Genomic DNA, 14,105 nt, shown 5'->3' on the forward strand with positions numbered 1-14,105 from the left:
AGCCTAAGGCTGTTTTCATTTCAGTTTCTTTAGCAAGCAACAGTACATCTCATTGTTTTGTCGAGTGAAGGAAGGAATAAATGCTAGAGAGAGGTGTCATTCCAGTTCAGTGCCCACCCTTCACAGATGGAGACCTGAGGCCCAGAGAGGAGACGTGATTTGAGGAAGGTTAAAAGAGTGAATAGAGCCAGGTGCGGTGGCTCACGCCTGGAATCCCAGCACTGCCAAAGTGGGAGGATCACTGGAGCCCAGGAGTTCAAGACCAGTCTGGGCAACATGGCAAAAACCCATTTCTACAAAAAACACAAGAATTAGCCCGGTGTGGTGGCATATGCCTGTAATCCCGGCTACTCTGGAGGCTGAGGTGGGAGGATCGCTTGAGTCCGTGAGATCAAGGCTGCCGTGAGCCGAGATCCTGCCACTGTTACTCCAGCCTGGGTGACAGGGCAAGACCCTGTCTCAAAAAAAAAAAAAAAAGAAGGGCCTGGGTTGCAAAACAGGCCTCGGGGACAAAGCCAGTGATTTTTTTTTAAATTTATTTATTTTTGCTATGAAACAGCCACATTTACAGATATAACCGACTTGGGATTGTTATGTTGTTAGGCTGATGTCTAGTCTCGGCTTTATTTCAACCCTGGGAGGTAGTAAACATCCCTGACGTTGAAGTTTTTTTTGTTTTTTGTTTTTTGTTTTTTCAGGCTCCCGTGTTTGCTGAAGAGCCAACATCCTCCTTTTGTGACTTGGGGCTACAGGATTCCTCCTCATCCCTCCACATCTGAGAAGAGGGGCCTCTCTCTGAAAGATTTCTGCTGAGGACCCCCATTCCTGCTGGGGGGTTCCAGGCTGTGTCTCTGGAAACCGTGGCGCCAGGCCAGCCAGCTCCCGAGTGGATGTGGGTTTGGGAGCGGCTCTTAACAGATCAGGATAAAACTCAGGGAAGCGCCTTCAGCTGCACGGCAACATTCCAGGACGCTCAGAAGCATTTCTTAGAGGCGAGGTTCATTCACCTCTCAGGCCTGTGGGAACAACGGGAGAGGCTGTGGCTTTCCATCTGGCTGTCGCTGAGGGGCCAGATCGAAGAACCTGCTCGGACTGAACCACTTCGCCTTTCAGTGGACAGAGGGACTTGGCCACCGAAGCTCCGAGACGCCCAGAGGGGCAGCGCTGGAGGTGCTGACAGGCGAGCGCTCACCGGTCGCGTGCCTTCCTGCGGCCCGGGGGCGGGGCCTCAGACCACGCCTCCCGCCTTATGATTGGTCCCTTCGAAACAGGCGGCGGCGAGCGGCTACTGACCCGGAGGCCCAGGCGGCGGCGGCGGCGGCGGTTGGTTAGGGGCGTGTCGGCCCCGCACAGATTGAGCCGAGTTGTTGCCCCGCTGGGAGAAGTGACCCTCCTGCGCCTGGTGAGTACTTCCCTGTTTGCCTTCTCTTTTCCTCGCGAACTTTTACTCGCTATCTCGGGGCCTCCGCGCCTCAGCCTGAGGGCTCCAGGAGCCCCCAGCGCTCTGAGGCCCCGAAGCGGAGGTTTGTTGGGTCCCCGGGCTGCGGGAGCCAGGACGCTCTGCGACTGCCTGGCTGCGGCAGTCGCGTGCTCTGATTGGCCCCTGGGGTCGTCAGGGTGAAGTTGCGCTTGCCTTCACCTGTCCACCCAAGTGCCGAGAGAGGGGCGACAGGTGTGCGGGGCGGTTGGGGCTGCTGGTGTGGGCGAGCTCGGCTGGTAAGGAGGGATCCAGCCACTACCCGCCCTGCTTTAAATCCAGAGCGGTTATCAGAGCCTGAAGCTACTGTAGGGTGTCCAGGGACACCCTCATCCCTAAGCGCCTTGCACTTAGAGGGTCGCTTTTTTTCAGCTCATCACCCTGGAAAAGAATTGATGAACTCTCTGGCCCTGCAAAGAGAAGGAGACAGTTATTCTTGCCCTCTAGCAAGGTTTATAGGCTCTTCCCTATTTTTTTCTCCCAGTCCATGCAGCGTCTAGAACGCCCACATGTGCGGAACTGGGGAATACAGCTGGAGACCCTGCACAGTGCCTTCCGCCCACAACCCTCAGTTTGGAGGACTGCCCGGGGAGAGGCTGGCAAAAGAAAGGGAAGGCTTGTAAAGTGCCTTGGAAGTCAGAGGAAAGTTCTGGAGGGCGTGCTCCTCTATGCAGTCACCCCTGGTTCCTTTCCTAATCTTTTCACACCGAGGGATTGAATGTTGTACATTTAGAGTGCTTTGTGGCATGGCGTGGTGGAATAGCTGATCCCTAGTCGTTACTAAGAGATAATTTTTTGCAAACCCAGTCTAGGTCAGAGCCTGGGTTTTGCTTCGCTTGTGTGGAGAGCAAAAAAACAAAAAACAACAAAACAAAACAAAACAAAAAACCGCTTTGTGAATCGCTATCTGATCACCTGTCTTGGCACTTAAATTATTAGAAATTGAAATTCTCACCACCTCAGATTCCCTTTGGGAACAGATTGGAATTGTTTCAAATGACAGAAGTGGAAACTCTGCTGATCTGGTGTAGATCCTGATACCTATTGTCAGACTCATCTGTTTCAAAATCTCATTAGATACCAACTGTCATTGAACAGTAGGTGTTTGCTATATGACATTATTGAATTATAATTAGTAATTTTTTTTTTTAGCGTGACAAAGTTGCTAAGCATGGGGGCTCTGAAATCAGACTTTATTGGATATCTGACCTTAGATACATTATTTAATCCTTCTAAGCCTAAATTTCCTAGTCAGTGAAGTAAAGTTAATAATAGTTCCTACTTTATTAATGAGAGGGTTGTTGTAAGGATTAAATGAAATTCCACGTAACTAATTTAGCACAGTGCGTGATACATAGCTATTATTATTTCTCTGCTGTTTAACTTGGATAAAAAGTTTTGAGTTGTCCCCAAAGGGTGGGGAGAGGTAGAAGGTGAAGGCAGTACCAGAGATAGGGATAATTATTGTTCGTTGACTAAATTATACATGTATAGCATTTAAAACAGTATCTGACACACAAACACGTGGATTACTATTTATCAAACACATCATTATATACCAGGTATTGTGTTCTTTACTTATATTATTGTTAAACCTCTTAGTAATCCTAAAATGTAGTTCAAGTTATATCTTTTTTTTTTTTTTTTTTTGCTTTGTCACCTAGGCTGGAGTGCAGTGGCGTGATCTCGGCTCACTGCGACCTCTGCCTCCCAGGTTCAAGCAATTCTCCTACCTCAGCCTCCCTAGTAGTTGGACTACAGGCGTGTGCCACTACGCCTAGCTAATTTTTGTATTTTGGTAGACACGGGGTTTCACCGTATTGGCCAGGATGGTCTCGATATCTTGACCTCGTGCTCAGCCCGACTCGGCCTCCCAAAGCGCTGGGATTACAGGCATGAGTCACCGCGCCCGGCCGTTATCTCTATTTTATAGGGGACAAAAATGAAGCTCAAAGAAGGGAAATCACTTACTAGGGTTTACCTGGAGTTAAGTGCAGGCTTTCTTCTGTGTTACACACTTTTATATTCCCGACATTAAGTAACTTTCCTGCACTGGATCCTCAGTGTGACCGAGATTAATTTCTGCTGTGCGTATGGGTTTATTTTGAATACATTATGGATTTTAAAATAACGAGAAATAACTTGTGATGGTAAATCAAACTGTGATAAAAGAATAGTGTCAACAAAATGCATGCTATTAGTAAAAAACCAATGATATTTTGGAGTTTCGATGTTTGGAGAATGGCCACTTCAGAAGTGATGTTCCTAATTTATATTTGATAAATAGAAATGATGTTTGGAGAATTGGTCATTTCAAAAGTAGTATCTCCTCATTCATATTTCTCATTTAATTTTTTTTTATTCACTATGTTTTTACTAAACTACTCTTCCATTTTTTTTGCTATCAGTTTAAGTTTGGAGATAATAGGAAAGGTTCAGTTATTTGGGTAGATTACTGAAGAGCTAGGTGTTGATGATGAGGAAAGTAAGAGATTAAACTTAATATGTATTCTTATGTTTTACTTTCTTACAGCAATGTGTGTATTTTACTGTTGCTTTTCATACTTTGACATTAGATATACCACTACATATCTAATGAGTCATGCAATGGACATAGAATTGTATTAGATATATCTTTACATATCTAATGAATCATGCAATGGACATAGAATCTGAGAGAATAGGAAACTTGAGTCTGTTGGCCAATTTGTCTCACACTGAGTTTCTTCATTTTTAATTGGAGTTTAGTTGTCATAGAAAAATGCTTCAGAAGTAATGTTTATGAGATACAGACCATAATTATAACTGTATTTCTTTAGTGTTTCTCCTAAAAACTCAAAGTGTTTTAATTTGATTACATTGTTACAGAGTAGGTAGGGTGTTTTCCTTAACAGAAAGCCACCATGTATTTCATGAGTGTGTTACAAATTTCCAAAGAACTAGAATGTAATAAAATGTAGCAGATTACTAAATGTAATGTCATCTTTGCCTCTGTAAGCATCCTAGAATTTATAGTATTATGACCATTAGTCATGTGCTGGATATTGCTGAAGTGGTGACTCATAAAGACTTCTGTCTACTGTCATACAACATAAATGTTTCTCTAAGAAAGTATAATATTAGCTATGGTGAAGGGCTCACTTTATATGGATGGTTAGCTGTTGAAAAAAAATGTTTTATGTTCAGCATGTCTTCTTTGTTACACACACACGTAATTTAGAAAAGCTCTGTGATCTCAGTAACATTATATATACTGTTAATACAGGTTGCTTTTGTTCACATAAGAAAATAGACATCTTTTCATATCAGTGCGTATAGCTTTATCTTATTTTTTGAAGTGGTTAAATTAGTCTACTGTATGAATGTCCCATGAGTTATTTGAGCAGTTCCCTGTTAATGGATAGTTAGATATTGTTCCTAGTTTTTTATTTTTTATGTTAGTATTTATGTATGTTCCCATACATTCTTTTAATCTATCATGTGTAAAGGCAAACTGATCTTAAGTTCATTTAAAAAAAGTATACCACAAAATTTTTGACAAACTAAAAATTATATCTAATATACAATTAAGTTATTCAGGTTGGATCTCTGCCAAACATTTCAAAAGGAAAATTTCAAATAAAAAAAGATTCTCAACAAAGTCTCTGTATTTTTCAAATAACATGTAATGTTTTATTAAACTGTAAACTTATTTTTCTCTTAAAACTCTTTATCTGCAATAGAAGCATCTATTGCATTTAGGAGTAATTCTAGTACTACTTTTAACTCTGATTTCTATAGTGACATAGAATAAATGAAGACTGTTAACCACCTTAAAGATCTTATTTTTTAAAGTATAGAGTGCAGCAAAATAGAAGCATGTACTATTGCTATATCCCTAAATTGGGGAGATGATTCAGGGAAGACTTTGAAGAAATAGAATCTGGACAGGTAAGGGCGAGTCTGGAAAAGAGGCGCAAGAAGAGCATAGATGGATCAGCAAGCGCGAAGACCTAGAGGTGAAAGCATGGTGCTCAGAAGGATCTTTAAAAAGTTCACTAAGGCTGAAGTGTAAGAGTCAAGACACAGGGCTGGTGGGGATCCTGCAAACCTTTGTTAGCTTGGTTGAGGAGTTTGGTCTTTATCCTGAAAACGACAACCATTGAGGGTTTTAAGCAGGGTAGTAGTAAAATGCCCTTGGATCAGAGTTGTGAAAAATCACTCTGGCTGCGGTTCATGAAGAACAGGGTTGCAAGGCTGGAGAAAAGGTGACTGTTTCAGTAAGCCTGGAGAAAGATGATGGTGGCTTGAACTAGAGGAGTGGTTGTAGATACCTACAGAGAAAATTTAGAGGTAGAAGCAACGATATGGTCACTGTTTTGGCTGAGAAAAGATGGAGCAGGTGGCGGTATGAGAGGAGGGAATTAAGAATGTCTTGGTAACTAGGTGAATATTAATGGTGTTCCCTGAGATGGTAAACACAGGCAGCCTCTGTAAACATATAAATGAATGAATGAATGGATGGATGAATGATGGATGTACAAAGGCAGGGCCATTTGATGAGGAGGAGGATGATAGTAAATACAAAGCACTTGCAGGAAGTTTAACCTATCAGTTTTTTTTTTTTTCTTTTGCATGCTTTATATAGCTGGTGCTGGGTTCATTATTTCAACAGATGAGATTTGCTGCATCTTCTAATTGTATATCATATTTTGGATACATATTATTTTCTCTAGGTCAAATGTCCTGACAGACACTCTTGGCAAATCTTCCTTTCTTCACTTAAGATGTGTATTAGCGGCAGCCGTGGGAGGTCTGGACACAGGTGGCCATGGAACTCGCTGGTAATAGAGGACACATCTCTTAACTGGGTTGCTCTAAGAACTGATGCCTAAACCATCTCACCATGGCATATAAAGGAGAAAGTGGACATGGCCAGCCTCCCTCAGCTACACTCTCTCGGGTTAGCCCTGGAAGTCTTTACCCACGTAGAACCCGTACCCATAATATATGTATGACATCTGACTTTTTCTACCCAAATATGGGAGGTGTGGAAAGCCACATTTACCAGCTCTGTCAGTGCACGATTGGAAGAGGGCATAAGGTTATAATTGTGATTCATGCTTATGGAAATCGAAAAGGCATCCATTACCTCACTAATGACCTCAAAGTCTATTACTTGCCTCTGAAAGTCATGTATAACCAGTCTGTGGCCATGACCCTCTTTCACAGTCTGCCATTGCTCAAGTCTATATTTGTTCAGGAGAGAGTCACAATAATCCATTCACATAGTTCATTTTCTGCCATGACCCATGATGTTCTCTTGCATGCGAAGACAGTGGGGCTTCAAACAGTCTTCACAGACCATTCCCTTTCTGGATTTGCTAACGTCAGCTCAGTGCTTACAAACAAACTTCTAACTATGTCTCTTTGTGACATAAGCCATATCATTTGCGTTTCTTATACTAGTAAGGAAAATACCATACTATGAGCAGCACTGATTCCTGAAACAGTGTCTGTCACTCCTAATGCTGTAGATCCTACTGACTTCACTCCAGACCCATTTAGAAGGCATGATAGTATAACTATTGTCAGCAGACTTGTTTACAGAAAGTGAACCAATTTGCTTAGTGTTATAATACCCAAACTCTGTCAGAAATGTTCATATTTAAATTTCATAATTGGAGGAGAGGGACCAAGGAGAATCATTTTGCAAGAAGTTCCGGAAAGATACCAGTTGCACGACAGGGTGCATCTTTTGGAAGCTTTGGAATACAAGAATGTTAGCGATGTCTTGGTTCAAGGACATATTTTTCTTAATACCTCCCTTACTGAAGCATTCTGCATGGTGATTGTGGAAGCAGCCAGTTGTGGTTTACAGGTTGTAAGTACCAGGGTTGGTGGAATTCCTGAGGTGCTTCCAGAAAATCTTACTGTTTTATGAGAAACTTCAGTAAAATCTTTGTGTGAGGGATTTGAAAAAGCTATTTTCCAACTGAAGTCAGGGGCATTGCTGGCTCCAGAAAATATCCATAACAGAGTAAAGACTTTCTACACCTGGAGGAATGTTGTGGAGAGAACTGAGAAAGTTGTATGACCGAGTATCGGTGGAATCTGTGTTGCCAATGGACAAACAACTGGACAGACTGACTTTTCACTGTGGACCAGTAACAGGCTACATCTTTGCTTTATAGGCTGTTTTCAACTTCCTCTTCCTTATTTTCTTGAGATGGATGACTACAGATTCTATCATTAATACTGGAATAGATGCCGCTGTGTCAAGGGGTGCCTGGGCTCATAAATGTTCTCACAGTAAAAGAGGGGATGAGAATATTGAGATATCTAAAACCAGGTAGAAGAGAGCCTACATTATAAGATTGTAAACATTTGTAATAGTTGTATTAAAACTATGGAAAATAACCTGCTTTGGGGGGGCTTTTGTTTTTTATTAGTTTTTTATAAGTTAATTTAGTAAGTTATTCTACTTCTGTGTCATTCAATATTTTCTTTTGAGGAAAGATAAAACTTAGGCAATTCCTGAGTATAGAAGCCTTGCACTTATTTAAAATGTAGCAGAGAACATTTAAACCATTCAGGTATGAAATTTTTCAGACTACTGAAATCCCTGTAGCAGAGATGTTTTTTGTGTTGTGTGGTTTTTTTTTGTTTTTTTTTTTTTTTTGAGACAGATTCTCTGTCGCCCAGGCTGGAGTGCAGTGGCGTGATCTTGGCTCACTGCAAGCTCCGCCTCCCAGGTTCCAGCCATTCTCCTGCCTCAGCCTCCCGAGTAGTTGGGACTAAAGGCGCCCACCACCATGCCAGGCTAACTTTTTGTAATTTTAGTAGAGATGGGGTTTCACTGTGTTAGCTAGGATGGTCTCTATCTCCTGACCTCGTGATCTGCCTGCCTTGGCGTCCCAAAGTGTTGGGATTACAGGCGTGAGCCCCGCGCCCGGCCAGCAGAGATGTTTTAACATTATATTTTGAGAGCTTTGGGTGCTGAAGGGCCAAACGTTCCCTGGGCATTTTTTGGGGGCCAGTTTTTAATGTTATACCATTGGTTAGACACTCACTAGATGTTTACAAGTTTTCTTTAGGGAAGTACAACAACTATATGAACTATGTTAAGTCATGTTTATATACATTTATTAGAAATCTAAATCATGCCTTTAAACATTTATTAGGTTCACTCAGTAGTTGTTAACATATAATTAACAGATTCCTTGAGTAAGATACCATCAGTTACCAGCACATTTTGAGCACCTGCTGTGTATGGAATGTCGAACTAGATGCTTCCTGCCGTTAAGGACCAGAAGCGCATTCACTCTTCATCATTCAAATGGCTTACTTCATCCTAGTTATGGCTGATAGAAGATAAATATCCAACATGCCAAAAATGCTCATGCCAGTTAATGCCAGGAAAAAAATCACCGACACACCACTAGTACTTCTTTGGTTCTGTTCTATGCATTCTTCTAGGTAGAGCCTTCATCTTCAGTTGTGTTAATGAAGATATTTTTTGCTTTTTAAATACTAGGGACTGATGTCACTGTTGATAGTGCAGAGAAACCCTCCATAATTAAGTTTTCTGTAAAAGCCTTCGTGTTTTGTGAGCAGAATGTACGAGGTGTGCCATCCCAAAACCAGCTGCTACCCTCTCCTTTTAATGTAAGTGACTCTCCTTTGCTGTGGCCTTGCTGATGTCTGATAAGTGTTGTCAGTGTGCAAAAGACTTTATTTCATAATGTTTTATTTACAGCAAACCAAGTCTGAAAGTTTTAAGAACACAGTCTTTGTGGGTGGATATTATTAACTGTAATTGTTGTTGCCCAGAGCCATGGGATTTTTAACCCCAGACTATCCACATGGTGTGTATTATTCTTTGAACTTTTAAGGTTTTTGTGAGAAAAGGACTGTGACATCAAAACAAGGAGGCACTTGTGGGTGCACTAGATAGATTCTGTCAGTATTGTGGTTCTGTGTAGGATTTTAAAAAATGACAAAGTTCACAAAACTTACCACTTTTTAAAAAGTAACATGTCTATTAACTGGTTGTACTGATATAAAATGAAATATATTTGTGTTTTGTTTGCAGTAAAATGCAAAAGCAAGAGTGCAGTTTTTAATATCTAGAAGTTAAGGAGCTCTTTTGTTGGAGAAAAATAGACTGATTTAAATCATTCAGTCTTATTGAGATTTTTATGCATAGGAACTCACATATAAACATGAAGTAACCACTCCTAATATTCATGGTAAAGTGAGAAACTATAACATTTGGTTTTTATTCTACTCAACAGGTTTTAAAGGCACACCACCGTTTTTTCCTTATTTTTTGCTTAATTTTTAAAAATTGTCATTTAATTCTTTTTTTTTTTTTTGAGATGGAGTCTCGCTCTGTCACCCAGGCTGGAGTGCAGTGGCCGGATCTGTGCTCACTGCAAGCTCTGCCTCCCGGGTTTACGCCATTCTCCTGCCTCAGCCTCTCGAGTAGCTGGGACTACAGGCGCCCGCCATCTCGCCCGGCTAGTTTTTTGTATTTTTTACGGGGTTTCACTGTGTTAGCCAGGATGGTCTCGATCTCCTGACCTCGTGATCCGCCCATCTCAGCCTCCCAAAGTGCTGGGATTACAGGCTTGAGCCACCGCGCCTGGCCTCATTTAATTCTTAAATTGTCATTTATTTGAGATGGAAATGAGATTTAAAGTTAGTGGCCTTTGCATGTAAAATATATAACTTGCAAATTAAAATATTTTTCTTTTTTTTTTAAAAGAAAACAAATGGAAGTAAATTTGTTTTACTTAAATCTTAATTTTCAACTTTCCTAGATACTGTCACGCGTGTCCATGTAAAGAGTCCACCAAACAGGCTTTGTGTAAGCAGTAAACCTTTTTAATCATTGGGTGCAGGCTGACTGAGTCTGAAAAAGGAGTCAGCAAAGGGAGATAAGGGTGGGGCAGTTTTGTAGGATTTGGGTAGGTAGTGGAAAATTACAGTCAAAGGCGGTTTTTCCCTTGTGGCCAGGGGCGGGGGTTACAAGGTGCTGGTGGGGAACTTTTGAGACTCATTGTCCAGAAGGAATGTCACAAGGTCAATTGATCAGTTAGGGTGGGGCAGGAACAAATCACAATGGTGGAATGTCATCAGTTAAGGCAGGAACTGGCTATTTTCACTTCTTTTGTAGTTCTTCAGTTGCTTCAGGCCATCTGGATGTATACGTGCAGGTCACAGGGGATATGTGATGGCTTAGCTTGGGCTCCGAGGCCTGACAGATACCTTAATTGTAACTCAGTGTTACACTGGTCAGTATTTGGAAACACATTGTTCTACCCTGCTACTTACATTGATTTGAAAGTTAATTTACACTGACAAGGAATTTATGAAAAATATATTTCTTTTGATGTTTCAAAGGTTGCCCATGACAAACTAATTTGTTAAAACATGCTACATATCCAAAAATAAAGACCAGAAGGACAAAAAAAAAAAAAAAAAACAACAACAAAAAAACAGATGTGTATCAGCTTCTAGTTATGGCTATAACAAATTACCACAAATTTAGTGGTTTAAGATGACACAGATTCATTATCTTATGGTTTAGCAGTCAGAACTCAGGGTCTTTCAGCGCTAAAAGGTGCTGAGAGGGTTGTGCTGGGTTTGAAGCCTCCAAGGGAGAGTTCCTTTCCCAGTTTCCGCTGACACCTGCATATTCCTTGGCTCCCTCCTCCATCTTCACAGCCTGTAGCGTAGCACCTCAGATCTCTCTCTGATGCTCTTCCATCATGACTTCTCCTCCTGTCTCTCTGCAGCTGGCCTCACATCACCTTCAGTGAGTCTGACCTTTGTGCATCCCTCTTGTTTTTCTTTACCCCCAAGAGAGGGTTCTTGGATCTCATGCAAGAAAGAATTTGAGACAAGTCCATAGAGTAAAGCAAAAGAAAATTTATTAAGAAAGTAAAGGAATAAAGGATGACTACTCCATAGGCAGAGCAGCTCTGCATCCCTCTTACAGGAACTCCTGGACTACAGTGGGTCCACCAGGAAAATCTCCCATCTCAAGATCCTTAATTAATCTAAAAGGTCCCATTTGCCTTGTAAGGTCACATATTCACAGGTTCTGAGGATTAGGATGTAGATAACCTTGAGAGCCATCATTCTGTCTACCACACATGGAGTTTATTTAAGATGTAAAAATGTTTATGTCTACTGGGGCGGTTGTATGAATTCCTGAGTAGCTTATTTATCAGAATCCTTGCCCCTTGGCAGAGCTATTATCCAGTTAACTTGGAACCTCTGCCTACACAGCAACCTTAGTCATTTATTTATTTATTTATTTATTTGAAACAGAGTCTCACTCTGTCACCCAGGCTGGCGCGACCTCGGCTCACTGCAACCTCTGCCTCCCAGGTTCAAGCGATTCTCCTGTCTCAGCCTCCCTAGTAGCTGGGACTGCAGGTGTGTGCCACCATGCCGACTAATTTTTTTTGTGTGTGTTTCTTTGGCTCTCACCTTTTCTACCCCTACTTGTTTCTCCTTTTCTCACTGTTTCCCCTAGTTCTTTTTCCTATGTCTTCATCCACTTTTCTCCCCTTTTCTCTGTTAAACACGTCACTGTTTCACTCCACTATTTCTCTCTCTTCCTCAGATTTCTTTTAAAACTGTGAATTAGATCGTGTCACTACTCTCTTAGTTAAAATTCATTAGTGGCTTCCATTGCATTTAGGATAATACCTAGTGAGGGACTTCAATAAACCACTGACAGCACTAGACAGGTCATCAAGACAGAAAATCAACCAAGAAACAATGGATTTAAAGTATACCTTGGGACAAATGGACTTAACAAATATATACAGAACATTTCATCCAACAATAGCAGACAGAATACACATTCTGTTCAACAGTGCATGGAGCTTTCTCCAAGATAGACCATATAGTAGGGCATAAAACGAGCCTCAATAAATTTAAGAAAATTGAAATTATATCAAGCACTCTGTCAGACCACAGTGGAATAAAACTAGAAATCAACTCCAAAAGGAACCTTCAAAACTATGCAAACACATGGAAACTCAGTAGCCTGCTCCTGAATGAGCATTGGGTCAAAAATGAATCAAGATGGAAATTTAAATGTTATTTGAACTGAACAACAGTAGTGACACAACCTATCAAAACCTCTGGGATACAGCAAAGGTAGTGCCAAGAGGAAAATTCATAGCCCTAAATGTGTATATCAAAAAGACTGAAAGAGCACAAACTAATACTCTAAGGTCACACCTCAAGGAACTAGAGAAACAAGAACAAACCAAACCCAAACCCAGCAGAAGAAAGGAAATAACCAAGATCGTAGCAGAACTAAATGAAATTGAAATAAAAAAATACGAAAGATGAATGAAACAAAAAGCTGGTTCTTTGAAAAGATAAATAAAATTGATAGACCATTAGCAAGATTAATCAAGAAAAGAAGAGAAAAAATCCAGATCACCTCACTAAGAAACAAAACAGGAGATATTACAACTGGCAACACTGAAATACAAAACATCATTCAAGGCTACTGTGAACACTTTTATGCACATAAACTAGAAAACCTAGAAGAGATGGATACATTACCGGAAAAATACAATCCTCCTAGCTTAAAACAGGAAGAATTAGATACCCTGAACAGACCAGTAACAGTGAGATTTAAATGGTAATTAAGAAATTACCAACAAAAAAGAAGTCCAGGTCCAGATGGATTCACAGCAGAACTCTACCAGACATTCAAAGAAGAATTGGCACCAATCCTTTTGACAAAATTCCACAAGATAGAGAAGGAAGGAACCCTTCCCAACTCATTCTGTGAAGCCATCACCCTAATACCAAATCCAGGAAAGGACATAACCAAAAAAGAAAACTACAGACCGATATCCTTGACAAACATAGACACTAAAATCCTTGACAAAATACTAGCTAACTGACTCCAACAACATATCAAAAAGATAAACCACCATGATCAAGTGGATTTCATACCAGGGACACAGGGATGGTTTAACATATGCAAGTCAGTAAATGTGATACAACACATAAACAGAATTAAAAGCAAAAATCACATGATCATTTCAGTAGATGGAGGAGAAAAAGCATGAGGCAAAATCCAGCATCCCTTTATGATTAAAACTCTCAGCAAAATCTGCATACAAGGGGCATACCTTAATATAATAAAAGCCATCTATGACAAACCCACATCCAGTGTAATGCTGAGTGGGGAAAAGTTGAAAGCATTCCCTCTGAGAACTAGAACAAGACAAGGATGCCCACTCTGACCACTTCTCTTCAACATAGCACTGGAAGTTCTATCCAGAGCAATGAGACAAGAGAAAGAAATAAAGGGCATCCAGGCTGAGCATGGTGGCTCATGCCTATAATCCCAGCACTTTGGGAGGCCAAGGCCAGTGGATCATGAGGTCAGGAGATCAAGACCATTCTGACTAACATGGTGAAAACCCGTCTCTACTAAAAATACAAAAAACTAGCCGGGTGTGGTGGTGGGCACCTGTAGTCCCAGCTACTCAGGAGGCTGAGGCAGGAGAATGGCTGGAACCCAGGAGGCAGAGCTTGCAGTGAGCTGAGATCACACCACTGCACTCCAGCCTGGGCAACAGAGCAAGGCTCTGTCTCAAAA

The 14,105-nt window shown here is 41.2% G+C and overlaps 1 protein-coding gene and 1 pseudogene across 2 annotated transcripts in view; both read left to right on the forward strand.

The window, feature by feature from the left end:
- The first annotated feature begins 1,280 nt into the window (after positions 1-1,280).
- Positions 1,281-14,105, forward strand: part of GAS2L3 (growth arrest-specific 2 like 3) — a 53,003-nt gene continuing 40,178 nt past the window's right edge. For both annotated transcript variants that reach the window (XM_011934726.1, XM_011934721.1), the window contains exon 1: positions 1,281-1,402. The gene's annotated coding sequence lies outside the window, so the exon portion shown is untranslated. The remainder of the gene's footprint in view (positions 1,403-14,105) is intronic.
- On the forward strand, positions 6,363-7,812 carry LOC105506538 (annotated as a pseudogene).

The sequence above is a fragment of the Colobus angolensis genome, unplaced genomic scaffold (assembly GCF_000951035.1).
Source record: "Colobus angolensis palliatus isolate OR3802 unplaced genomic scaffold, Cang.pa_1.0 Scaffold10, whole genome shotgun sequence".
Classification (NCBI taxonomy): domain Eukaryota; kingdom Metazoa; phylum Chordata; class Mammalia; order Primates; family Cercopithecidae; genus Colobus; species Colobus angolensis.